Source organism: Leuresthes tenuis, unplaced genomic scaffold, assembly GCF_036924035.1.
Source record: "Leuresthes tenuis unplaced genomic scaffold, fLeuTen1.0.hap1 SCAF_20, whole genome shotgun sequence".
In the NCBI taxonomy this organism is placed as follows: domain Eukaryota; kingdom Metazoa; phylum Chordata; class Actinopteri; order Atheriniformes; family Atherinopsidae; genus Leuresthes; species Leuresthes tenuis.
The window spans coordinates 21775152-21802476 of NW_027325374.1; positions in this window are offsets into that span (position 1 = coordinate 21775152).

Below are 27325 nucleotides of genomic sequence, written 5' to 3' on the forward strand. Positions count from 1 at the left end.
TGGACAACGATCTTTAAGTGTGCAAATGTAAAGAACTGTAGCTTTATCAATAAACCAAACATTACAGGTTCTGTCATGTTCATTGTTCTCTTTTTAAAATGTACATAATGTTTTGAATTTAGAAATGAGAACAAATAATTGGAAAATACACTGCATGACAAGAAAATGAAGTATCTATACATAAAATGTGTTTTATACTTTAAACAAAGTCTAACAGCTAACTAAACAGATTGGACTGCAGTTTTGGACTGGCAGATTGCCAGATGACCGGCAACGTGGGACCTGAAGCCGGTGATGGTCTGGTGGATGACTAGACGTCCGGCGACGTGGAAAGCTGGAGCCGGTCTGACAGATGGTTAGACATCCAGTCACGAGGAAGCCGGCGATGAACTAGTGGACGGCCAGACATCTGGCTAAGAAGACGCGAGCCCCCCTGGGCCCCCTCTAGAGCAGGGACTGACGCAGCTGGAGGCTGCTCTGGAAACTGTGACACTGGTGGCTTTGACAATGGAGGCTGTAGCTCTGGAGGCTGTAGCTCTGGAGGTTGTAGCTCTGGAGGTTGTAGCTCTGGAGGCTGTGGTTCTGGAGGCCGTGGCTCTGGAGGCCGGAAGGCTGGGGAAGCATACAGAGAGACGAGGGAGGAGGCGTACATTGCGGCTACCTGTGCAGACTCCAAACTGAAAATGTCCACCACTGCTGCATGTTGGACGGTTTTTGCCTCCTTCCATATCTCCGCCAATCCAGGCAACGTATGGACAGGCTTCTGTAGAAAAACATCCAAAAGCTTGTTTAACCACCACCAGTTTCTCCCAAGGACCGTCTCCCAAGCAGTCCCAAAGGGCCCCGACCAATTTCCAGAGGGAATTAATATCCGGCGGTTCCATATTCTATCCAGATCCTTCTGTCTGAACGAGGTGTGTGACGTGGTGGTGAAGGGAGGACCCGGATGCAGATATTCCAAAACGATGACTTGATTTATTCCAAACGAAGTAAACAAAAAGCGCGGCTGAGCCGGAATACAAAAAAATCTAAACTGAGACTATGGAAAAACATGACTTGGAGACTAAATACTGGGGAGGGTGAATAGTGATTGAATGCAGCTGAGGGAAGAAGCACAGGTGAAGTGAATGGAGCTGATGGCAGGGCAGGAGAGACATGGTATAACATGGCAAAACTAAAACACAAAACACAGACATTAAACATGACCAAAAATGTAAAACATGACACTGATGGCTCGATGAACTTGTCTGCTCTCAGCTGAGGTGTTCAAATCACAAAACCCACATGTGCATTTTCTCTGACGCTTCAGACCACTGCAATTAAACAGCAAAGAGAGGACAGCCCATCTGTCAGCTAATAAAACCAGACAGGTTAGTGCGAGCAGCAGAGGCAGGGTGAGAGAAAAATAATATAGGTATTGGTCCTTCCTTTATCGGTTTCATTGCCCCACTGCAGCCTTTATAACTTTGGTTAGTATCAGGCCTGTGACACTCACAGAGCTGTTAAAGCAGCTGCACACATTGCAAGAGATTTATGGCACACAGTTGCTCTATTGACAGTTTTGTAGGACAAAGTTCACATGTGTCATTAGTTTGAGCTGTATTTAGAGCAAGCCCTGTGACACAATCTACTGTTTTCTGATATTGGTTGTTTTCAGGACTGCCTAGCTCAACGCTGATGCTAATGTGACACTGAAAACATCAAGTTGTAAGTTTGGCTTTATACTTGAAGTTTTCTTTTGTCTCGTGTTGTTATGAAATCCACATAATGCATTTTATGGAACAACTATGTAAGATTCACTCACAGAGTACAAACTTGATGGTAATTACTTGGCATGTATCCTTATAGATTCCATGTTTTTTATATCTGAACCCTATCAGATATTAGAGCAGATGTAATATGCCCATAATATCCAATGCGCTTCTCTCGTTAAATGTCTGTGATCAAAAAACAACAGAAAGACATTACAACTCTTTCAGCAACGTGGACATTGTTTGGTCAGTGACATTAAATAGAATTAACAGCCTGTTGCTATAGTGAGGCATTGTAAAAAAAAAAAAGTACAATTGCATTAAATTTTTTTTAGATTTGAGTTGTTTCAAATTGCAAAAATGTGCCCTTGATTTGTCCCTACTCTCATTAGCTCTTAGTTTGGCTACCCCATTAGAAATCCTCCTTGTGTCTCTAAACAGTACTTACAAGAATGTATGAATCGTGCGTTGAACCAGGCCACCCCCACAACGCATTTGCGCATCACATACGATCTATACATTGATGGAATGAAAATATTGTGTACTGTGTGTGCAGTCAATAGCGCCGATTGCATTAGGAAAACCGGCTCTCGCTTCAAATTGCGCTTCAATGTTGGCCTGTTCAGCTGCATTGTGGGAATTTGATATACCTGCTGAGATGCAGATAATTCCGTCCCACTCGGCTGGCATGGCTCGGCTCAGGGTCGACTGGCACAGTCCCAGTTGGCCAGCTCCCTCTGGAATGCCCCGGTTGCTCAAACCCCAGTGTGCACATCACCTGTGGCACAAGCAGCGCATGGCCCCAGCGCCGGCCGAAGCTCTGCCACAGTTCCAGGAGGATTGCCCTCAAAACGGCTGATGAGCCAGTTGTCATCATGTGCCAGCAAATCATCTCTGTCTCTTAACACATGCTCTCTTCCAATTACACCATTTACAATGTCTTCCAATACCGCTAAAGCAGCCAGTGTTTTTTTTTTTTTTTTTTTTCCCCCCCTTGTCCTGTTCAGCATTATGGCAGCAGAATTGTAGTCTGAATACCTTTGATGCCAAACAGATTTGCTTTGCCAAGGGAAGTTTTATAAATGTAAAGCTTCCCTTGATGCCCATTTATTTATTTCTGTTGACAATATATGAGTATGTAATACTAATAGTGTGTGTGAGAACATGCAACACCCATGGCACAGGACCTACATGATAACCGTGCTTAGTTATGAGCTCCGATTGCATTAGGAAACACCCCCCCCCCCCAGCAATCAGAAGCAGGCAGAGAGGGCCACAAGACCCAGGCCACCAGCAGCCCCCACGGAGCACAGAACCCAGGAAGCCCACCACAGGGACAACCACGCAACCACCCAGAAGACTGCAGAGGAAGCCCCCGGACAGAGCCCCCATAAGCATAGGGCAGAGGCCCTCCGGGAGCCAGGGGCAACAGCCCACCAACCCCGCCAGGCCCCAGCCGCCCAGACACGGGCCGTGCACTGGACCCGGGCCCCAGGAGCCCGAGCGCCCGCAAACCCCCCGGCAGAGGCCCCACCCAATACCCAGGAGGGCCAAGCGCCCCAGACAGCCACACAGTGGGTCAGCGCCTGCCCCAGCGCCCCTGGCCAAGTGCCCTGGGAGTCAAGACGTGCCCACAGGTGGGTGAAGTCGCGAGCAGCGGGGAGAGGCAACGCCGCCCCCCCATCGGGAGAAGCACAGGCAGGCCAGGCGACAGCAAGTCCCAGATCCAGGCCCAATCATCACCACACACACTTTCACGTCCCATACATCCAGACGTCCTCCCTCCCTCGACTCCGCTGGGGTGTAGTGCAGCGGGCACACCAGGGGGCCAGCAGCCCCCCAGCCACCACAGACCCCGAACCAGCAGAACAATTAATTAATCCTCTTGGCCCCTCCCGCCCCGAGCAGCAACCAGGAAGCAGGGGTGTGGGAAGAAGACCCCTCCCCTCGCCCTTCTGGCTCTTCAATATTTTCTAATAGTGAGCGATTAAATTTGAGGGGCAGCCAAACTTGTAGAACTGGGAGCGCGGCCCTCTGGGCAGCCTACATACCCAAAGAGCCCCGCCCACCAGATGCCGCTCAGTGTAACCACCCCCCAAGACCTAATGTGTGTGTGTGTGTTTGATAAGTAGTAATGTCTAAGGTGTAATTAAAACAGGGGCGGGGAACTGCAGAGTGCAATCAAAGGGGACCACCTACGTGGCCCCATCCACTACACCCCACCGAACACACACGCCCCCAAAACCCTTCATGTGTGAGTGTGTGCTGTGTACAGGAGCCAGAAGGGAGAGGGGTATGGGGATATACACCGGGGGAGCCACTCTCCCCCGGAGAGGGCAGCCAGGGACTGGCTGCAATAGGCATCCCCGCTACCTGGGAGCCAACCCAGGGCAGGAGGGGCTGATGTCCACCAGGCTCGGGGCCTGCAGCGACCATATTCCGGTAGCTACTGTACCCCCAGAAGGTACCCATCCCGCCCCACCCCACCCCGGAGGACCTCTACAAAAAACAAACAAACAACAACAAAAAACAAACAAACAAACCACCCGGTCACACCAGTCGCAGCAGCCCGGGCCTGAGACCCACCATCACCCAGGCCCCCCCAGGCTCCCCCCAACAGGGGAAAAGCACCGCCCCCCCCACCGCACGCCCCAACACCCTGAAAAAAAACAACCATCTGCGGACACCTTGGAGGTCCCAGAGCAACAAGCCCGGCACCAGGACCTGCACCAACCCACCCATACTGTGGCGCGTCCAGGGCAACCCAGCTCCCCCATGCACAGGCAGGGCCCCCCCCCCCGGGCACAAGGCAGCGCCCAGCCACCAGGGCCCAGGCCCAGCACCACCACCCACGCCAGAGCGGCCCGGCCACCCGGCATAGAGCCAGCAGCCACCACCCCAGCCAGTGTTTTCAATAGTATGCATTGACATGCTTTTATATCCACTCGTGTAATTGCAGACAAATGAGTGTGTTAATTGTTTATCAGTGATAATTGTTCATGTGTCTCAGATGTGCACATCAGTCAGTCTGGGGACAAGTTGTGTTCACATTTATTTATTATAACAGTTTCCCAACATCACCTCTAAGTGTCGCCAAAGAATCAACAGCTGTGGAAAAGTGCGTACGACAGCCCTGAAGATGGCGTGAGGCACTGCGCATTTCCACGGTCATTTCACTCTTGATACATCTGAGCATTGACGTGAAAAAGCTCATACGCCACTTTTTTGTGCGTGCGCACACTTTGTTCATAAGGCCCCAGGTGTAGCCTATCAACTGGTCTAAGACCACAGTTCTGCCCATTAACTGTAGGAACAGTTAAATGGGTCCAAGGAGTGCTTGAATAGATAATTTTTTCTGCAATAGGGTTTATTGTGTTTCCAGGAGGTTTCCGACACAGGGGAGGTTAATGATGACACTAGCTGTGGTGTGGTTTTGTCCGGGATGGCGATGGAGCGAGCAGGCAGATATGAAGTGTGGAGGCAGACTGGAGTGCTGGTGTTAATCCGAGCAGTGTGACAAGGTTGACACGAGGTATCCAAGGAACTCGGGAAAGGTAAGGTTGCACTGAGGAACAGAGGTAAATACACAATGAATCATAAGACAGTTTCACTATAATAACTGAGAACGCTAGGGAGCCTGATTACTGACAGAGACAATCTGGCGAAGTCTGGAACTCCTGCGTGTCCTTAAGAAGCCAGTGCTAATGAATGCAGACAAGCAGCCGGTGCGCTGGCAGAAGCCGTCCAGATTCCACCCTGGAGTTCCCAGATACCTGTTCAACCCCACCTGGAACTCAGAACACAACCACAACAATCTTCTCTTGGTGTGATGCAGAAAAATTAGTAGACAAACTAATTTGTTACTTCAAGATTGGACAACTATAATTCTTTATTATTGGACTGTCCTAAAAATTCTCTGAAAAGACTCCAGCTGATCCAAAATGCTGCAGCCAGAGTTCTGATGAGATCTAACAGGAGAGACATCATATTTCTCCAATTTTAGCTTCTCTCCATCGGCTCCCTGTTAAATTCAGAATAGAATTTAAGATTATTCTGCTCACATATAAAGCTCTTAATGACCAAACTCCATCACATCTTAAAGATCTCATTGTTAGATATTTTCCTAACAGAGCACTTCGCTCTCAAACTGCAGGTTTACTTGTGGTTCCCAGAGTTTCTAAAAGTAGAATGGGAGGCAGAGCCTTCAGTTATCAGGCCCCTCTCTTGTGGAACCAACTGCCAGTAAAAGTATATGTTTCCCTGGTCCCGGAGCAGCCTAAATGTACTAAAGTATAGAATAAAATAGAACTAGTAAACTAAGTATACAAATAAAAGATAATAACACAAGATAAAGAATGCAAATCTAACAAGTATATAAACAGATAAATATAAATATAAAAATAAAAATTGGGGGGGGGGGGGGGGCTGCTACAGGGGACCTCCAGAGTTCAACAGTCTCAAAGCTTATGGGATGAAGCTGTTCCTCAGTCTGGTGGTCCTGCTCTTAATGCTCCACAACCTCCTGCCTGAGGGGAGAAGGGCAAACTGAGTGTGAGTGGGATCCTTCATGATGCAGGAGGCCCTTTTCCTGCATTTGGAGGTGTAAATGTCCGTGGTGGTGGGTAGGCTGCATCCCACAGTCCTCTGTGCAACTATAACCACCCTCTGCAGAGCCTTCTTCTCTGCCGCAGTGCAGTTACCGTGCCACACGGTGATGCAGGAGCACATGACGCTTTCCACCACACATCTGTATAAGGAGGTCAGGACTGAGCTCCCCAGTCCAACACGCCTCAGCCTCCTGAGGAAGTAGAGGTGCTGGTGTGCCTTCTTAACTAGACTGGAAGTCTTGGTGCTCCAGGTGAGGTCGTCCGAGATACCTGGTACCTGAAGCTGGAGACCACTTCCACCGCTGTCCCTCCGATGTGCAGGGGGGGAGAGGTGTCTGCCCCTTCTGAAGTCCACAATCATCTCCTTGGTCTTCTTCGTGTTGATGCAGAGGTTATTTTCTCTGCACCAACCCTCCAGGTGTTCCACCTCCTGCCTGTAGTCGGACTCTTCGTTGTTAGCGATTGTTAGCGCAAACTTAACAATCAGACAGCTCAGATGTCTCGCTGTGCAGTCGTGAGTGAGCAGAGTGAACAAAAGGGGACTCAGCACACAACCCTGGGGGGGACCCTGTGCTGAGGGTGATGGGAGAGGAGGAGATGTCGTGGATCACAGGCTGCGGCCTATCTGTTAAAAAGTCCAGGACCCAGTTGCAGAGGGTGGCGTTCAGTCCAAGTGTGGTCAGTTTCTGAACCAGAGTCTGTGGTCTGATGGTGTTGAATGCTGATGTGAAGTCCACAAAGAGCAGGCGAACATAAGAGTCCCTATTCTCTAAGTGGGTGAGGGCTGTGTGGACCACAGAAGAGTGCAATCTGTTGGTTTCTCTAGCTAGGAAATTGTATTTGAATTTGCTCTGTATGTATGAATTGGACTAATTTTGAATTAATTAATTCTTATTATGGATTATGATTACAATGATGGACACTAATTGGCTTGAATTGGACTATATTATTGAAGTGCCTTGAGATGACATTTGTTGTGACTTGGCACAAAATAAATTAAACTGAATTGAATAGAATTGAACTTCATAACCCAGCATGTTTCACAACCAGAACATACAAAAAGAAAACAAAAACATAATAGCATCTTTGAGGGGAAAAAAGTTCAAACTCCAAAGGAAGTTAGAATACAAGAATGGCAAAATTAACTGGCAGTGTCACCATGCGTCTGGGTGGGTTACATGTCGTTCTAAAGTTCGGAGGCCTTTAAATAACTGGATTATAAAGCTGATTCTCTGTCATCACTCTTTTCAGCAAGAAAATTGACCATAATCTTTTTTCTAATTGTTTCTTAATGGTGTTTGAGTTTGAGTAATTACACCAGTTAATGCTGTACTCCATTGCACTGTACTGTATGTCTACTATGAGGAAAATTGTGACTATAGATTTATATTTACAAATAAATCACATATAGGCCCAGTTCAACAACATCAACATTATTGAATATGATAAACATTTGATGTCCTGCTCTACTGTTTGATAGAACACATTTTGTGACTTTATAATATTAAGAAAAATGTTTTGATCTCAAGCACTCAGAGTATGTAGTGCTCAAAATTAGAATATGGTGTGACCGGGTGGTTTGTTTGGTTTTTTTGTTGTTTGTTTGTTTTTTGTAGAGGTCCTCCAGGGTGGGGTGGGGTTGGGTTGAGTGGGGTGGGGCGGGATGGGTACCTTCTGGGGGTACAGTAGCTCCCGGAATATGGTCGCTGCAGGCCCCGAGCCTGGTGGACATCAAGTTGTTGGGTCCCAGGTAGCGGGTCCCAGGTAGCGGGGATGCCTATTGCAGCCAGTCCCTGGCTGCCCCCTCCGGGGGAGCTACTCTCCCCCGGTCTATATCCCCATACCCCTCTCCCTTCTGGCTCCTGTACACAGCACACACTCACACATGAAGGGTTTTGGGGGCATGTGTGTTCTGTGGGGTGTATTGGATGGGGCCACGTAGGTGGTCCCCTTTGATTGCACTCTGCAGTTCCCCGCCCCTGTTTTAATTACACCTTAGACATCACTACTTATCAAACACACACACACACATTAGGTCTTGGGGGGTGGTTACATTGAGTGGCATCTGGTGGGCGGGGCCCGCTGCGCTACACCCCAGCGGAGTCGAGGGAGGGAGGACGTGTGGATGTATGGGACGTGAAAGTGTGTGTGGTAATGATTGGGCCTGGATCTGGGACTTGCTGTCACCTGGCCTGCTTGTGCTTCTCCCGATGGGGGGGCGGCGTTGCCTCTCCCCGCTGCTCGCTACTTCACCCACCTGTGGGCACATCTTGACTCCCAGGGCACTTGGCCAGGGGCACTGGGTATTGGGTGGGGCCTCTGCCGGGGGGTTTGGGGGCGCTCGAGCTCCTGGGGCCTGGGTCCAGTGCACGGCCCATGTCTGGGTGGCTGGGGCCTGGCAGGTGTCTGTGGGCTGTTGCCCCTAGCTCCTGGGGGGCCTCTGCCCTATGCTTATGGGGGCTCTGTCCGGGGGCTTCCTCTGCAGTCTTCTGGGTGGATGCGTGGTTGTCCCTGTGGTGGGCTTCCTGGGTTCTGTGCTCCCTGGGGGCTGCTGGTGGCCTGGGTCTTGTGGCCCTCTGCCTGCTTCCGATTGCTTGGGGTGGCTGTGGATTGTGGCTCTGTACACTTATACACTCATAACTAAGCACGGTTACTATGTAGGTCCTGTGCCATGCCAGTATGAATGTGTATGAATGGTTAGAAAGCACGTAGTTATGTGTATCTTAAGACGTGCTGTAGGAGTGTGTGTGAGTGGGTGAATGTGGCGTGTAGTGTTAGAAGCACTATGAGTGGTCAGTTTGACTAGAAAAGCGCTATACAAGTACAAGTCCATTTACCATTTATCATTTACCATGGGTATTGCATGTTCACACACACACATTCATTAGTCCAGTAGCATGGTCGCTAAGCAGTTGATGTATTATCATGTTGTCTCAGGTCATCTATATCCACAGTTGTGTTGTATGCGATTGCTGCTACTTTTGATTGTTTTTGTTTGTTTGTGTGTTAGGCGCTAAGGCTGGATTCGCAACAGAGACCATGGATTGTTGTCTGTTTTGTTTTTACAGGTGTAGCAGCTGGTTGTCTGGTTTTTGTTTCTATTTTTGTTCTGTTTCCCTGCCTTTCACCTGATGGCAGCTCCCAATCCAATCTTGAAGTAGGAGGGTATAGGAAATGACAATGACAATAAATCTCAGTTTGTGTAAGCCATGGTTTATATAACAAGAAAATGAAAGTTGGTCAGTTGTAATTCTAGAATCATAACATCAAAACTGAAATTAATTGAAAATCCTTCATTAATCATCAGAATTTCAGATAAGCTGCATTTTCATTGTCTGTAACTTGTTGCCTACTTCCTGAAACTATGGTGAGGAATTGCTGATAAGAGGTCAATATCGAAGGTAACAAAACAGTATAAACACCAGGATGAGAGCAGCTTTATTGAGAATTCGGCATTGTCACAATACAGAAAAGGTCGGCCCAGAGAACCCTTTCTCCTGCTGGAGTCAAACGGCCTTTGATCAGACTATTACTGATAGTTGACCTCGTGATCACATCCTCATAACATTGACAAGTGGAAGACACCTGTCTAGTCAATTATGAAAAAAAGATTAAGTTTAAAAAAAAATCTTATCATAATTGATAACCCCCCTCCTATTTTCTTGGGAGTTTGACGCTGCTGGAGTAGGGCTGATTAAAAGGCCCTGTGCTGCAAACACATCTGGTCAAGTGTGTCTCAAGAGTCAACACACAAATGAAGATTTGCACATTTTCGATTTGGCTCAGCAGCTGTTCCCTTCCACTCAAGCTCCTTGTGTGCCATCGCCTTATTACACTCTTATTAATGCAGTATCATTAAATATCCCTCTTAACATCTGACTACAGCAATTTATACACATGTTATAACATCCATTCCTTTTAGCAGGCCAGATAATGGGTGAGTCTGGCGAGCTCTACAGTTGAGTTACAAGGGTAGAACTGATTATTTGTTGGGATGTGGTGGAGTGGGGCTGGGTTAGACTAGGTAGTTGGGGCACTGAATCATTTGGCATGTTTATTATCTATCCTCCAGCTCTGGTTCAATCCTGGATGTCCTACTTCAGGTAAAATAATGGTTCTATAACCTTGGACATTCGTGGCCTCTGGGAACTCTTTCCTCCTGCTTCCCCCTCTGCTATCTTTTCATTACAGATCTGTGAAAAGGCCACGAATAAGATAGTAAACAGAAAACACATCTGTGAGCACACCACTGCATGCTAATATCCTCATACTTTGAGGCAGCATTTCACTTCAGGGCTACAGGCAGAGGCGTCCTAAATTGATTGGGAGATAATGAAGAAAGGTTTGGGAGAGGGATCAATGCTTAACTTAAACACAAAGCCAGGCTGGGAACAGCATCTGTCATGATTTGGACAATTTCATACATATGCAGGTGGCAGGGTGGTGGTTGTGGTGAGCCAGTATAACAATAAGTAACTGCTAAACTACTTTACAGATTTCAATTAATTGAATGCTTAGCATCGAAAGCGGTCCTAAATACTGATGAAAGCAGTTCCTATTATTGACATAAAAAGCATATAAGTTTTAATTATTGTATCCCCTCCATTACAGTCCCACTCCGGTAGCTCTAAATCTTCTTAAAACAAATTTATATATCTAGCAGCACATTTCAAAGTTTTTGCCAGGAAAAAACAACTCTCATGCCTATAAAAAATTCATAAAGCTACATCTTCTTCATCCATGAATATGCTAATCTGGCCTCACACACATATCCACCCATCAGCAGCTGACAAAGGCTTTCCCTGTCTCTGTTAAGCAATAATCAGCTCAAACTGTGATATAATTTAGCCATAAATCTACACATTTAATAATGTTCAGTAAAGCTCAGATAAAGGAAAAAAAAGCCATTGAACAATTTTCAAGGAAACAGGAGGAATCATAAAAGGTCATATACGCATGGAAGTATCATAGTAATGTACTCAGTTTTTATGCTTTCATCAATCCAGGAACTACTAGTACCAGGATCCTAGTTGGCCAAAAGCTGTAAACTTTCTTTAAACACAATAGATTAAACACGTAATTTATAGTAGACTGGGACTTTAATTGTCTCACAGTTATTTGGTTCAAACATTTTTGACCCTCTACATGCAGCTGTGGTACAGGGCTCTCCCCAAGTGTTGTACATTCTCTTCTACTTCTGCCTCTCAAAGTGAAACACATTCATGAATTCAACCACACTTTGGGTTGTTTCTGTTAATTACTTTGGAGTTTGTGAACACTGAACTCACGTTGTGTTTGAGGTTGTCCACACTGTAAAGCAGCTGCTACTAGGTACAAATTAGTCCATCTCTGTTACTGTACTTACCTCTATGATGGAGGGAAGTTCATCCTCAATCAGAATCATTAAAGTTTTTAAACTGTAATTTGCCAGATGCATATATAGCATGCATGATACTTGGCTGAAATAAAACCACAGGTTTTCATACTAAACTACTTTATCATTTGTGAATTGATAAGGGTAGGATTTCCAAAATGTGACATTTAAGATGAACCTGCTCTTCATAATTAGCTACTATGATGTCATTTTGTTAATATTTTTGTAGGTAAATCAATGAATGAATAAATCATGCAATAGGTCTCTGGTAGTGCTCAGGTAGCATGGACTTGAACACAAAGACAGCAAAACATCAAAGACTGGCTTCTTTGGAAGAAATGAAGCTAATTAGCATGCATTAGCTTTTGTTCAGCTGATGGATTTTGCTTCTCTCCCATTTCTGTAAAAAAGCTGCAAAGTCAATGTGTGTTTGAGTTTATGTGCGTGTCTGTGTGCATATGTCTGTGCCTATTTATTGTCCAGCAAGGTCAATTAACATGGCAAAGAAAAGAAAAACAGACATCCAGTTGTTTTTCAGTGCAATGAAATGACATATAAAAAGACTACAGTAATATCAAAGTCAATCTCAGATCATCTTCATTTGAAAGAAATGACGTTGCTATGGAAGTCTTCCAAAATTGCATCATTAGGCAAAAGCAACACAGAACAAAGAGGAAGGGACAGTCGGACAGAGACAGAGTTTGTTGAGTAGGGTTATGGAACAAACGTGTGTTGAAATATACTGTAAACACACACACATATATGAAGGGAGGGCTGCTAGTAACTCTTCGTGCAAAATCTGCTGCATTCTGTCTTGAGATAAATATGGAATTTTTGCAACTATCTAAAACTGGAACAGACTGAGATTTAACAACAGAACTGCTGTCTTCAACAACCCATGAGTTGGGCATAGTTGTCTTCTTTGTATTTTATCTACTGTCGTACAAGGCAATACAAATTGTGGTAGTTTGTTGGTTAGATGTGATTCCTTTCGAATGTACACGGAAGAGATTAAAAAAAAAAAACATTGTCACTCACAGATAAAGCTTGAATATTTCTTTATTGGCTAACAAAGCCACATTTCAATACTTGGACTGAATTAAACTGTGTGAACAGAAATGTCTTGAGGTCAACATGTTGTTTGGACTGGAAGAAATGTGTAGCTGTTTTAACAAGAAACACATTATCAAGTGACAGGATTGTATAAAGTCTATAACATCAAAGCCTTTGAGATTAGTAGTAGTAAGTACTTATAAACACCAATAAGAGGAAAGACCAACTGTGCAACAAGGGAACTGGGAACATGCTAAAACAAATATGATCCACTGCAGCTACAGCTCAGAAGATGGTAGGTGTTTTACTCATGGATGCATTAAACCAAGTGTCTCAACAGAACGTGTAACAGCAACATGTCAAAGTTCTCCAATATTAGAAATGCACCATTCTTTCAGTCTCACTTATCTTCTCCACCTAGGATGTGCTAAGTTCTCGTCATACCTTGCTATAGCTTCTCTTTTAACTGCTTCTCCATAGCGCAGGCAAATTTGCTGAACAGACCCAGCTGTTCAGAGGTCAGGATTGGTTCTGCCAGTTATCTTGACGACACAGATGGATCCAGTCAAATTGTCAAAATAAAAATGACCTTCTATCGTCTTCTCCTTAGCTCCTTTCCTTGACTTTGTGAAAAATTTCATGGAGTTAATGGAAAAACATTTTCGAACAGTGTAATATTTGTTGTTACAAGTTACTCATCCTCCTCTCCTCAATTTTCTCCACCTGCAAGTTAAGGAGATACTTCCTGGTCATTTCACTCAGTTAAGAAGGTTCCTAAGCAAACAGACCATTCTACCAGACCCGCCGTCTGACCTTGCTTCCTTGAAACTCCAGGTGGTGCTCTATAGATTCAAAGCGGGAATTCCCAGCCATAGTGTTGATGGGTGATTTTGCTCATATGTCTCATAAGACATTGTTTAGACAGGCTGATTTTATTTTTCTGAGGGGATGTTAATACTAGAATTATTGTTAAAGGGTAAATATTGGTTGTAAAGTTAACTATCAAAGCATAATGGCTAATGTTAAAGTGAGCAGAAAGGAGCTAGTAACTAGCATCCTTGGGCTAATGAATAGCATTTCTTCAAATGTCAGAATGCCTTTACAAGTTTCCCATGATGCTGCTCTGCTATTTTACCAGCTTGGGTGACACATAAAGAGATCTTGTCACTCTATCCACGAACATATTTACTAAACACCACCAGCTGTCTTCTTACAGAAGAAGCTTACAGAAATAAATATTCTGCAAAATGATTATCCACAGTGCATTGCAGTGACTTGATGTGTGTAATGAACGTTTTCTTCAGCTCCCCAAACTGAGACACCTTTAGTGTGCGGCAGCCAGTAGGCCAGACCTGTGTTGTGGAAGTTCCACTTCTCCTCCAGTCCAACATTCTCTGATATGATCTTAAAGGCTTTGACATGGTACTGTATGTTTGAATTTCAGAGCTATGCTTGTCCTAAGTTTTTTGTGAAATCTTGGCACACTTACTTAATGGTCTAGTGCAGGGGTTTGCAACCTTTATTTTCAAAAGAGCCACATTTGCCTCCTCTCCACCAAATGAAATTAATCTTGAGGCACAAAACCTATTAACCCTAATAGATAAAGATAACTTATATATACTTATACTCAATATTCAAAAACTATACTTTATTATGTATTCATGAAATTCTAGTTGTACAATATAGAAAATTCTTGAAATTTTATTGTAACGGTCAAAAGATGAAATCAAACATTCAACTTTAATGAAGAGGAAAAAAATGCACTTTCATGTGCAGGCGTTCTTTGAAATAGATTACACATCGAACTATGCAGGCCTATTTCAGTCTTTCCCATATTTGAGGAAAATGAAAAGAATAAGTAATGGCCAACTTCAAAATAGATTGAAAATAGAGGTACATCCTAATAAAAATAACAAACATAGAGTCCAGCTTGGAGGCTATATAATTCAGTGTGATGAATTTTTTTTTTTTTCTTCAACCATATCACCATGGCACCTGAACACAAAACAAAACCAATTTCACTCAGGGTAGAAAATTAATATGTTTTTATGAAAAACAATAGCTTAATAAATTAAAGTATTCTAATCTGTTTATTGTGATTTTTGTTGCTGAACTCAATATTGGGGCTGTAGGACGTGACTCTGATCCTCACACGCCTGCAGACTGTTTCTGTTAGGCGGGAGCGATACTTAGATTTTATGTAGTTCATGCCTGAGAAAACCTGCTTGTCGTATATTAATCCAAAAATGGACTACAAATGGCCAAAAGTGGCTATCTGATGGGCGACATCTTCAAGATCAGTGGTGGCTGCCACTGTGGATCACACATTGGAACTGGTTTGTTTGTCGGCTTGTCTCTACATGATGTTTAAATAAAGTTACACACTCAGACATTAAGCATATTATCAGCATGTGATCAATTGTGATACAGAAAGTTTGATAAGGATAGAGACTTGGTGACAATGCACCAAAACTTAACTTTCATCAATATTCAGAGTTTTGAACAACGATACAGGTAATTGATTAAATATAAAGTTAAAAGTCAAATTTATTTGTATAGCACATTTCATGTACAAAACCATTCAAAGCGCTTTACATAAAATAAAAGCATTGCAGCAGGGAGCAGAAAAAGCATTAAAAATATGTAAAAGAATATAAATAGAAAGAAATAAAATAATTAAAATGAATTAAGATGAATAAAAACAAACAACAGTCTAGATAAGTTAAAAGATACTGTGCAGATTACATGCATAGACACATGAGAAAATAAATGTTTTTAACCTGGATTTCAAAATGTCTACATTTGGTGACAGTTTAATCTCCACTGGCAGTTTGTTCCACATGTTTGCAGCATAACAGCTAAATGCTGCTTCTCTATGTTTAGTCTGGACTCTGGACTGGACCAGCTGACCTGAGTCCTTGGATCTAAGAGCTCTGCTGGGTTTATATTCTCTGAACATATCACAGATGGATTTTGGGCCTAAACCGTTCTGGGATTTGTAAACCATCAGTAGGCTTTTAAAATCTATTCTGTGACTGACTGGAAGCCAGAGTAAAGATTTTAAAACTGGTGTGATGTGTTCAGATCCCTAGTCCTGGTTAAAACTCTAGCAGTAGCGTTCTGGATGAGCTGCAGATGTTTAATGTCCAGTTAAAAGACCATTACAGTAATTGAGTCTGCTGGAGATGAATGCATGGGTGAGTTTCTCCTGGTCTTTTTGTGAGAGAAAACCTTTAATTCTGTTGATGTTTCTGAGTCGGTAAAAAGCTGCCTTTGTGACAGCTTTGATGTGGCTGCTGAAAGTCAGATCGGAGTCTATCAACACTCCAAGGTTACGAACCTGATCAGTGATTTTAAGGGCCTGAGGCTCAAGGTATTTACCAGTGCTGACCCTTTTCTCTTTGCTACCAAACAGAATGATCTCAGTTTTGATTTCATTTAATTGTAGAAAGTTCTCTCTCATCCAATAGACGTTGCATGCAAAAGCATTTTAATGTATTATTGCACATATGCAACAGAGATGAGACGTTTAAAGGTGCAGATCCAAGTAACAGTGACTCCACATCATACCGACTATCTCAGGCCTCAGGCCGCACCTCCATCCCACTCACCTGTGTGGCATTGCTGAATTGTGCAATATGAAAAGATATCTTGTTACTGCAGTTACAGTGTCAGAAAAATGTACATTATATTTATCAAATTGCCAGATTGTAGCACGAAGAAAGAGAAATAAATTCGCCAGTTGGGAAAATTCATTCAGATTCTAAAATTACTTGGCACATTTTGGTTTTAAATTGTGAGTTCTGTGTGGTCAGTGAAGTGATTTTAATACTATATGTCCCAACAGGTTGGTTAACTGTGGTGTGGTGGATGTTTGAGGACACGGATGCAGATATTTAAAGGAAAACTTGATTTCATTTAAACAAAAAGAACACAAAGCGCAGCTGAGGCGGAATACAATAAATCTAAACAGTAGAGAAATAAACAAACAATCAAAAATTGACTATGGCTGTGGCTGTGAAAAAACATGAGGTAAAACCTGATGTGACAAAACATTTAGCAGTGATGATGGTGAGGATTTTGCCATGAACATGAGGGGACCTGGAAACTAAATACTGATGGGAGGTGATTGGTGATGGAGTGCATCTGAGAACGAAACAGGTGACGTGGATGAACTAATGATCAAGAGTGATACGGCAAGGGAAACCAAAATAAAACATGACAAAACCAAGAACTAAAAACACAACAAAACCCTTAAACTTGACATTATGTCAATCATGATTGATAGGATTTTATATTTGCCTCCAACATATAATTTGAATGCATTTAAAAAAATGTATCCCTCATCATTTACATCGGATAGTGTGAGAAGAGGAAACAAAACTCATCTCACAGCGCTCCCTTGTGTATAAATGCCTGTTGCTTTAGGTTGTGAGTACAGATAAGCATCATTCAGAGTGTGGGAGATCTGTTCCTTCAAATGTGTTGTTTTGTGTTTGTTTTTTTACGTCAGTAAAACTCTGCATTGACAAATGTAGCCAAACTGGCTTCCTTTTCAGTTTTTTTTTGTTATCGTTGTGACACTTGTTTGATTTGATTTGTTGCATAAAATATAGCAACAGTGAGGACACCAGCTTCTTCATGAAGTTACTGTTTTGTAATCAATACATGTTCTGCATTACCTTCTATGAACAGGAGCAAGATGAGTACAACTCCTGACTCTATCCCATCCATCTGGTCCTGCTCATGCACGGCAACTTCCTCATCACGTTATCACAACAAGCAACATGTGCACCTATCAAATCTCTGCCCCCTTCCTCAGTCATCACAACCTATCATGAAGCAATGTCACCTTAAACTGGTTTTGCTCAACACCTGCTCACTCAACAATAAAAGTCTAATTCTGAATGAATTATAACTGATAATAACCTGGATTTCCTCTGTATTACTGAAACCTGGCACAAACCTCTGGTCTACTTTTCTCTCAATCAGACCACACCCACCGGATTCACTTATATTGACAAACCCCGACCTGAGGGGCGGGGAGGAGGTGTCGCAGCATTTTACAGAAAGGACATTAAAACAGCCACCATCTCCATCCCTGGTGCTCGCTCCTTCGAACATCTCACTTTCAAACTCTCTGGTCCCACTCCTCTGGTCACTCAGTTATCTGCCATCTCACCTTCCGTTCTTCTGGGAGAGTTCAACATTCACATCGACACTGACTGAAAAATCTGCCACTGAATTCCTGGAACTGCTACATTGCTTCAACTTCACTCAACATGTCAACTTTTCCACCCACAGCCGTGATCACATCCTGGATCTGGTCTGCTCCACTGGTCTCACCATACATCACCTTTCCAGCTTCAACCTCAACATCTTCGACCACCTGGCAATTATCATGTACATTGACACCCCCATTCCTACTGCTAAGGATAAACGGACAATATCTTTCAGAAACCTCAAAACAATCCCCCCTTCTGCTCTTTCTGCCTCTCTTGCAAGTAAAATATCTGCCTTCCCCCCTCAGTTAACTGACAATCTTTCTGACCTCACCAAGTTCCATACCAAATCATTCTCCTCCTGTCTCAATCAGCTGGCCCCCATCACAAATAAAACTGTCTCATTCACCCACTCTGCCCTCTGGTACTACACATAATGAAATCACCAAAAACGACAGCTTGAAAGACATAAAAAACGGTTTAACTGTCCACCTACGAGCCTATACAGATTACCTTCAGCAGTACAAGGATGTCCTCAATACTCTGTTTCAGTTTTCCCCCGTGTCACCAGAGGAGCTGCCCAAAATCATGACAGGCATGAAAACCTCTACATGTCCTGGATCCCATCTCATCTCATTAAAAACTCTTTACCAGCCATCTTCACACTCATCACAGAAACTCCTCCCTCAGGTCTGGCTCAGTCCCCCGTTCACTCAAACAGGCTGCTGTCACCCCCATCCTCAAAAATCCTGGACTCAACCCTGACATCATGTCGAACTTTGGGCCCATCTCCAATCTCCCTTTTCTATCCAAAATACTGGAGCGTACTGTCGCCACACAACTCAAAGCCCACCTCTGCTCAAATTACCTGTTCGAACCATTTCAATCCGGTTTCCGTTTCCAACACAGCACTGAAACAGCCCTCCTGAAAGTCACCAACAACATCCTCCTTTCAGCAGACTCACCTTCCTCACACCATCGTTACTGACAGAAGGATTTCACCAGACATGGACCCAGCAGTCTTCTACGCTCCCCAGAGCCGACTCGTGGCCTTGTACAATGGCTTGGCTGAGGGGTCGACATGTTCGACTGGTGGAAATTGTCTGGGGATGTCCTGAAAGTGTTCCGGTGGGGGCTGGCTCCGGGGACCCCCGCAATCCAGGAAGTCTGGGGAAGTCTGATGAGAACTAACAGGAGAGATCATTCTCTTAATTGGCTCCCTGTTAAATTCAGAATAGAATTTAAGATTCTTCTCCTCACATATAAAGCTCTTAATGGCCGAGCTCCATCATATCTTAAAGATCTCATTGTAAGATATTTTCCAAACAGAGCACTTCGCTCCCAAACTGCAGGTTTACTTGTTGTTCCCAGAGTTTCTAAAAGTAGAATGGGAGGCAGAGCCTTCAGTTATCAGGCCCCTCTCTTGTGGAATAAGCTGCCAGTAAATGTCCGGGAAGCAGACACCCTTTCCACTTTTAAGATTAGGCTTAAAACTTTCCTTTTTGATAAAGCTTATAGTTAGGGATGGCTCAGGTAATCCTGAAACATCCCATAGTTAAGATACTATAGGCTTAGACTAATGGGGGACCTCATCTGTCACACCTTTCCTCACTTTGCTCTTTTTTCCCCTTGTTTAATTTCTCAAATGATTTTATGTACATGTGACATTATTGTGGTTATTAACTTGTGTTTCCCTGTTCCAACAGCTCTCCTTTGAATGGTGTTATTTTTTTAATTGGCTCTATATGAATTAATTTAATTATGATTACAATTAATTAAATTCCAATTGTTTTGAATTGGACTACATCATTTAAGTGCCTTGAGATGACAATTGTTGTAATCTGGTGCTATATAAATAAAATTGAATTGAATTGAATAGTGAGACAAGTCCACTATGAGTCTATGATGGACATTTTTGGCAAAGACTCGGACGTGGTATCGGCCACACTCCACCACACTCTCACCTCTCCTTTTGCCTCCCCAGTGTCTTCTCCTGTGTTGCTGTCCCCACAGCCCGCCGCCATTCCCAAGCCGGCTGCCACCGATATGCACCAGCCAAGGTCCTGCACCAACCCGCTGCCGAGGTCCAGCTACAGCCCGCTGATGCCGCTATGCTCCAGCCCGCTAACCCCGCTGCAACCAAGCCTGTTCCAGCTGTGACCCAGATGGCTCCGGCCACGACCCAGACGGCTCCGGCCACGACCCAGCCTGTTCCAGTCACGACCAAGACTGTGGTTCCAGCCACGACCAAGACTGTGGTTCCAGCCACGACCAAGCTTGTGGTTTCACCCAAGACCAAGCCTGTTTTTCCACCTAAGGCCAAGCCTGCTACGATGTTCAGAGCCCCTCCCTCCCACCCTGAATTTGGAACGTCTGGGAGCCGTTCCTTGAAGGGGGGGTTGTGGGCTTCGCCGGGGGTGGGCCGGGTGGGTTCATCTTTGTCTTCGCCTTCGCCAGTGGAAGCCCGGGGGAGCTCACGCCCGTCCTCGCCGTTGCCAGTGGAAGCCCGGGCTGGCTCACGTCTGCCCTCGCCTTCGCCAGTGGGAACCCGGGCAGATTCGCCACTGCCTTTGCCAGTGGGAGCTGGCGAAGCTGGCTCACGTCTGCCCTCGTCTCTCCTCGCTGCTCTGGAGAGCATCCTACCTCACTGACTTGCTCCATCACCACAATCCATTCCGCGTTCATCTAATGCTAACCTCCTTACGCCACCATTCTGAACCAAGCACCAAATCTCGGGTGACAGAGCCTTCTCTGCAGCTGCCCCCTCCCTCTGGAACCCTCTCACCAAACACATCCGTGACTGTACTGACTTGTCCACCTTCAAACCTCTGACACAAACACACCTTTTTAAAATTGCTTTTAATGATTAACCTCAGTCTGTCACCGTTTATGTTCTGTTCCATGTCTTGTCTCGTCATTTCCTGTTTTATTTTGAAAGCACTGACCTTCTCCTCTCGTTTCAGGTATCTTGCCCTTCCTCCCGTGTCAAGCGTCTCATCGTCTTCCCTGATTCCCAAGTGTTTCCACCTGTTCCCCTTGGTCCCTCATGTGTTCAAATAGTCTGCGTTTCCCTTGTCTTGTGCTAGTATGTTTGTCTCTCCCCATGAGCATCATTATCAGCCTTTTGTCTCGAACCTTGAACCATAGTTCCACGAGCCTGCAGTGAGCGATCCTCCTGCAGTGCTATCTTGTTTTGTAATTTATTCTTACTCATAGCTTTAGTTTATTTATTCTACACGGTAAGTTTCACAGTTTTGTTTTTCCTCCGTTTTCAAGGAGAGATTTTTCGTGTCGAGGTCTTATCTCTGATGCAAACGAGCTGTATGACCTGGTGTAGGTACCAGATATGCTCGGGTTACCAGATCTGCCACTCGTAAACTTTTTTTTCAATACAAAATGTATTTGGAAACTGAGCTAATCATGTCAGCATTTCTATAAAAGTCACAAAAAACAGCTTTTTTAAGAAAACATAAAGTAGTGGGTTTACGTTTACCCCACTATTTACATTTTATGAATGAAGTATTTTTTGCCAATATGAGGTTATTTAATAGAAACTCCAACTTTATTACAAACTACATTGCGTCCCATTTCATAAGAAACAGATGTGCTCGGGGTCAAGTCTCTTTCGAAAGATAATGCTGGATTTCTTTGTAAAAGCCGTCCATGTTTCCTACGAAGAACAGCGAAAACAACTTCAATAGGTTGGGTTTTTTTTGTGTGGTTTTTTTTTTTACTACTTCAGTTCTCCGGACCAATCACATTCCCTTACGTCATTGTGCCAACGTCCAGCCAATCATAGAATGTGACGTCACCAACAGGTGCAGGGCCCTGAGCGGATCTGGTAACCCGAGCACATCTGGTATCTACACCAGTGAACACCGTATTAAAGAATAATCTCTACTAAAGCCTCTTGCTTCCAGTCTCATTGATTCCAGTCTCATTTACTTTGACTCTTGGTCCTGACAGCAGCAGAATGGCTGCCCAGGAAACCTGCTCCTTACAAACCTGATGATTTCACACTATATTCTATTCCATAAAAACCTCAGAATTTAAAGAGGATGTAGGGTATTAACAACTAATACATTTAAATGATGTTCTCCTCAAGACATATGACTCACAAGCACAGGTGGACACACTATGAACATCTAAAACTTCTGACATTAGTTTTATTTAACAGCTTCTCCATCCAAAACCATTCGGATTTTAGCCAAGATATTTAACATTATCATTAGACAAGAGCAGTACGGACCTGAAAAAGACATTTGACACAATGAATCATCAAAAAGTTTATTATAAACTTAAAGTCCCAATATTTTTTTTCAAAAGCTTTTACATGCCATTTCAATGCAAAATTAATTTACTATTGGGAGCAGCTAATAAAGCTTTCTAGATAACAAATGCAGTTGATCAGAAAAAACAGGTGGAGGAAGACCTACTGACCTTTGATATTGATGGGAAATAGTAGATTGTTGCCAAACAGAATGGACGAGCTTGGAACGCTCAGGAAGACACTATACTTCAATATTGAGACTACAGTATTATGTGTTTCGTTGAAACATGGTTGGAAGAACAAATCTCGGACTCAAATCCATCTCTCCCCAGCTTTAAGACAATACGAGCTGAATGAGACATCAGGCGCAGTGGCAAAAGCAAAGGTGGAGGTATCACGGTGCTTGTTAACAACAGATGGTGTAATCCTGGACATGTCACTGTGAAGGAGAGGATCTGTATCAAGGACATTAAACTGTTATCTGTATGTTTTTGTCCATATTATCTACCAAGATAGTTCAACTGTGTTATTCTGGTAGCGGTTTATATATTACCTGCAGTTGTTGCCGATACAGTCTGTGATGTCATTAGTTCAGTCATAGGGCAGGCTAGGGCTGGATTAATTTTATGCTAATGTCAAGGATGCATATAGCTCCTCTGCCCTGCTAGGAAAATTAGACCACAATCTGTTTCTTCTCACCTCCAACTATATACCAATTGTTAAGCAGAAACCCGTCACTGCATGATCTTGAACAGAACAAGTCTGGCACTTTCTGGCAAGATTTTCTGCGGGGATGCTTTGAATCCACCGACTGGAATGCACTCTCAACCACATGGAGATGATATCAATGTCATGACTGAGTGTGTGACAGATTACATCAACTTCTGTCTGGAGAGTATTATTTCCACAAGAACTGTAAGGTACCTTCCCAAAAACAAACCCCTGATCACCAGTGACACACAAAAGCTGCTGAACTTTAAAAAGAAAGCCTTCAAGAGAAGGAGATAGGGAAATATTGGGGACTGTTCAAAAACAGTTGAAAAATAAGACAAGGAGGTGTATAGAAAGAAACTGTAAAAAAAAAAAGGCTCCAGCAAAATAATGTAAGAGATGTGTGGTCAGGGATGAAAAAGATGACAGGGTCAGACTGATTGAATGCTTGGACAGGGCCAATGAGCTGAACTTGTTTTTCAATAGGCTCAGCTCAGATCAACACCTTACCTGCCTTCAGCAACACAGACCTCACACCCTACCTGTGCCCTTATCCTCTCTGTCACACCTGTCACCGTCCAACATCTCCCTCCACATCAGGACTCCTCTGTCTCTTTGTCTCCAGCAGCATAGTTGCCAAGTCCGCTTATTATAGGCGACTTTGGGCTTCTTTTTCTGTAAAGTCGCTTGTAAATCTCGTCAGTCGTGGGTTGTCGGTTTTTAGGCTTGTTTTTCTAAAGTGTAGTCGCTTATTTGGGATTGCTTTGCTGCCTCTCTCCCGGCTCTCCAGTCTCCACAACAACGAGACACAAGAATGTGACAACACAATAGTTTGTCCTTTTCCATGACCATCCACACCCCTTTTTCCTTGTAACAGCCCACACCCACACTCTCATGCAGATCAATGACAGAGGGAGTCAGACAGAGACAGAGTGACTGACGATGAGCGGGAAAAAGTGGAAAAAATATGGAAATAAATATAGTATAGAGTGGGAGAAAGAGATTGAAACACTGGATACGACCTCAGGTGGGATATAACATAAAGGCATTCTGTCGATTTTGTAAATGTGAGATACGTGCTCAACATGCTGATTTAATACAGCATGCTGGCACAGATAAGCACAAAAAACTCTGCTTTACATTTGCAATTACAGTAATATATATGTTGGATTTTTTTTAATTCATTTTAAAATAACTCCCGGTAATATACAAAGCATTTTTTTTAAAAAAAAGCAGTTTTTTAAAAAATAAAGTAAGTACATCAATATTTTGATTTTCATTTAGTTAAATTGTAAATCATGCCATCAATTAGTGCTTTCACCCTTTTTAGACGCCAAACGTGATCTTTTTTCATCCTAATCCAACTCACAAAGTGGCATGTCGACTGTTGCTGCAAGATATTGCAGATCATGCCCTTCAGAGGGAACTAATCTTTCATGACCATGCAGATTTATTTGCAGAAAGTGATAAGTACCTATTTGGACACTTTAGGCTACCAAGAGCTGTTTTCATGGATGTTTGCAATCATTTAAAGCCAGCACTGCAGAGCCATACACAACGATCCAACTCTGTTCTACCACATGTGCAGGTTCTCTCGACCTTGGACGACAGGGTGGGCATATCACATCCATCAGCTGCGCTCCTGCGAGTCGTTGATGCAATAAATCTAATGGTCACACAATACATAATGTTTTCACATTCAGGTGAAGAACAAGTCACAGTCAAGAGGGGATTTAATTCTATTGCTGGTCTTCCTAACACCATCAGTGCAACTGAGTGCACACACATGCGCATTAAAGCACCCTTGCCTGATCCATGCCCACAACTTAACCGCAAGCATTATCACTTCATCTAATGAAGGTAATCTCCCACTTCCCATGAGGAGAACACGACTCCTTCATCTTACAGAACAGCTCTGTGGACATGGGTCTCAAACAAGGAGCAGCTGGTGACACATGGCTCATTGGTACATATCTTTTAATAATTAGATTTTCTGCAACAGTGGCTTTTTATGACGATTTCTTTTATTGGGAGATCAAGGATATGTGCTGGCCCCCTGGTTGATAACACCACTGACCAACCCTCAGACTTCTTTTTATCAGATGCATGCACTCACTTGTTCCATAATTAAGTGCACCATAGGAATCTGGAATGTGTTTGTACATGGCATCTTCAGTCTCATGGCATTTTTATCTAAGAGCAAAAATTTGAACAATTTCCCAGTCTAAGAACATGTTCATGAATGTGACGTAAAGTTTTCTGAAGAAATGTTTTAAAAACAACTTAGGAAAGAATTTAAGAATTTTTTTTTAAAAGATACTGGTTAATGAGGTCTACATCACCATCGGTTACGTTAAATAACTGTCAATCGAGTGAAATATATAAATTGTGGAGCTGTATCAAAGGATCTAAGATTACTGGAGCCCAGGCCTGAATACAAGCAGAGATCCCTGCGCAGCTGGGTCCATTTATAGGGCGCAGGGACAGCCAGGTAGGCGTTTGTCTTAAAGAAGTTCTCACGTCAGCTGCTGGAATGTCAGTAAAAACCATAACATATATTCTATATGTTGTGGGGAGATATTCTCATATGATAGAGAACTGCTTTCCTGCTTCCCATAGAACACAAGCTGACATTCCCTGAAGGTCATTATTTTCTAGAAAATTGGGGTCTTTTAGTAACGATGCATTAAATCTCCATTGTCTCGCTGGTGGTGTTATTCTTCAGTGTGAGAGAGACTGGTGCGTGATCACTGATAGTGATGGAGGGATTTTTAGTGTCTGAAACATCACTCATCAAAGAGCTGCTATCTAAGACATAATCTATTCTTGAATATGAGTGGTGTACTGATGAGAAGAAAGTGTATTCTTTCACAAAGACTAAAATCATTCATATATTGTTTAACAATATTTGTGGACTGCCAGTTCCACTGACTGCCTGTACAGAGCATGTGAACAGAGCTGAGCGGTAAGAATTTCCGCTCCTCGCTCACATAGGTGTTCGCTCCCCCCTCTTCCAAAACGCTCCAATCAGTTCCGCTCACCAAAAAAATTTATTCAGCTCCATCGCTACACGCTCACTCAAATTTTAAAGAGGGAGCAATTCATCCGGGAACACACTGTGTGGCATACCTGTAGTGGGTTTATTGCATGACACAACAAACTATTTGTAGTGTATGCTAACAGTTTTCTTAATTGTTGAAGGCACAGGTGAATTCTGGGTGGATTTCTGCATGCCCCAGACTCGTGGTGTGAGCAGTATCGGAGCGGGACTGAAGCGGCAAGGACCAATCCCTCCCGCCATTTGATAAACAGTTGCTCCACGCTCCGACTATATTTTGCAGCTCCGCTCCAGTCACATGCTCTGTTCCTGTAGTACGGACCACATATATTAGCAATGCATAAATTCATATTTTGGATTAATAAGTTAACTATAATAAATCTGCCTGCTGGCTCTATAACTGTGTTGTTTACCGTGAAATTTACTTTTCTGCTTATCAAAATGGCTCCACCTCTTTATCTGGAGTTGTAACAGGCTGAGTACACATGAGGAAACTGTGCTTTGATAAATTAATTTCCTGTAATAAAACAATGTCAGTCTATAGGAGATTTTTAATCTCTTCTCCCTGGACCGAGCTCCATGCACATTCCATGAAATAAACCTTAGTGTGGACATGCTTACACTAAAACAAAGAGTGCTGGATGCTTGCTAAAAAAAATTATTTATATCCGTGCGTGTGCACATATGCTTGCGTGAACATGCGATTGAGTGAGCAATTGATTGTGCGCTTCTGTTTGTGAGTGCGTCCGCTGTTTGCTATTATGTGTATGCGCGCTGTCACTGCCGTGTAAGTGTGGTGTTTGATGGCGTGTGCAGCGCAAATCTCTGTGTGATGTGTATGTTAACATTATTATAAAGTGCTGAGGTGGAAACGCAGCAAGTTGGGGAAGAAAGACAGAAGTGAAAAACAGTGCAAAAGTGTAGAAATGTGAGATAGAAAAAAAAGCCCAGAAAAAAACCAAATAAAACAATATCACTTGCATAACCTAATATTCTGTGCTTGGAGACTGGCAGTGATTTTTCTTGCTGAGTTTTCGATGAAAACCAAATAATTAAATAAACAATTTTTGATCTCAGACTTGCAGTACGAGGGAAAACCTGGTGTTTTCTGGTATCCCGGAACAGGCGGATGAGGAAACTCCATCCAAACACACCTTAAACTTCCAGGAGATACAATGAAGAATATCACCTTTCACCGAGTTCACCGCCTGGGAGGGAAGAGACCTGATGCCCGCAGACCGAGACCTATTGTGGCCAAATTTTAACATTATAGACAGAA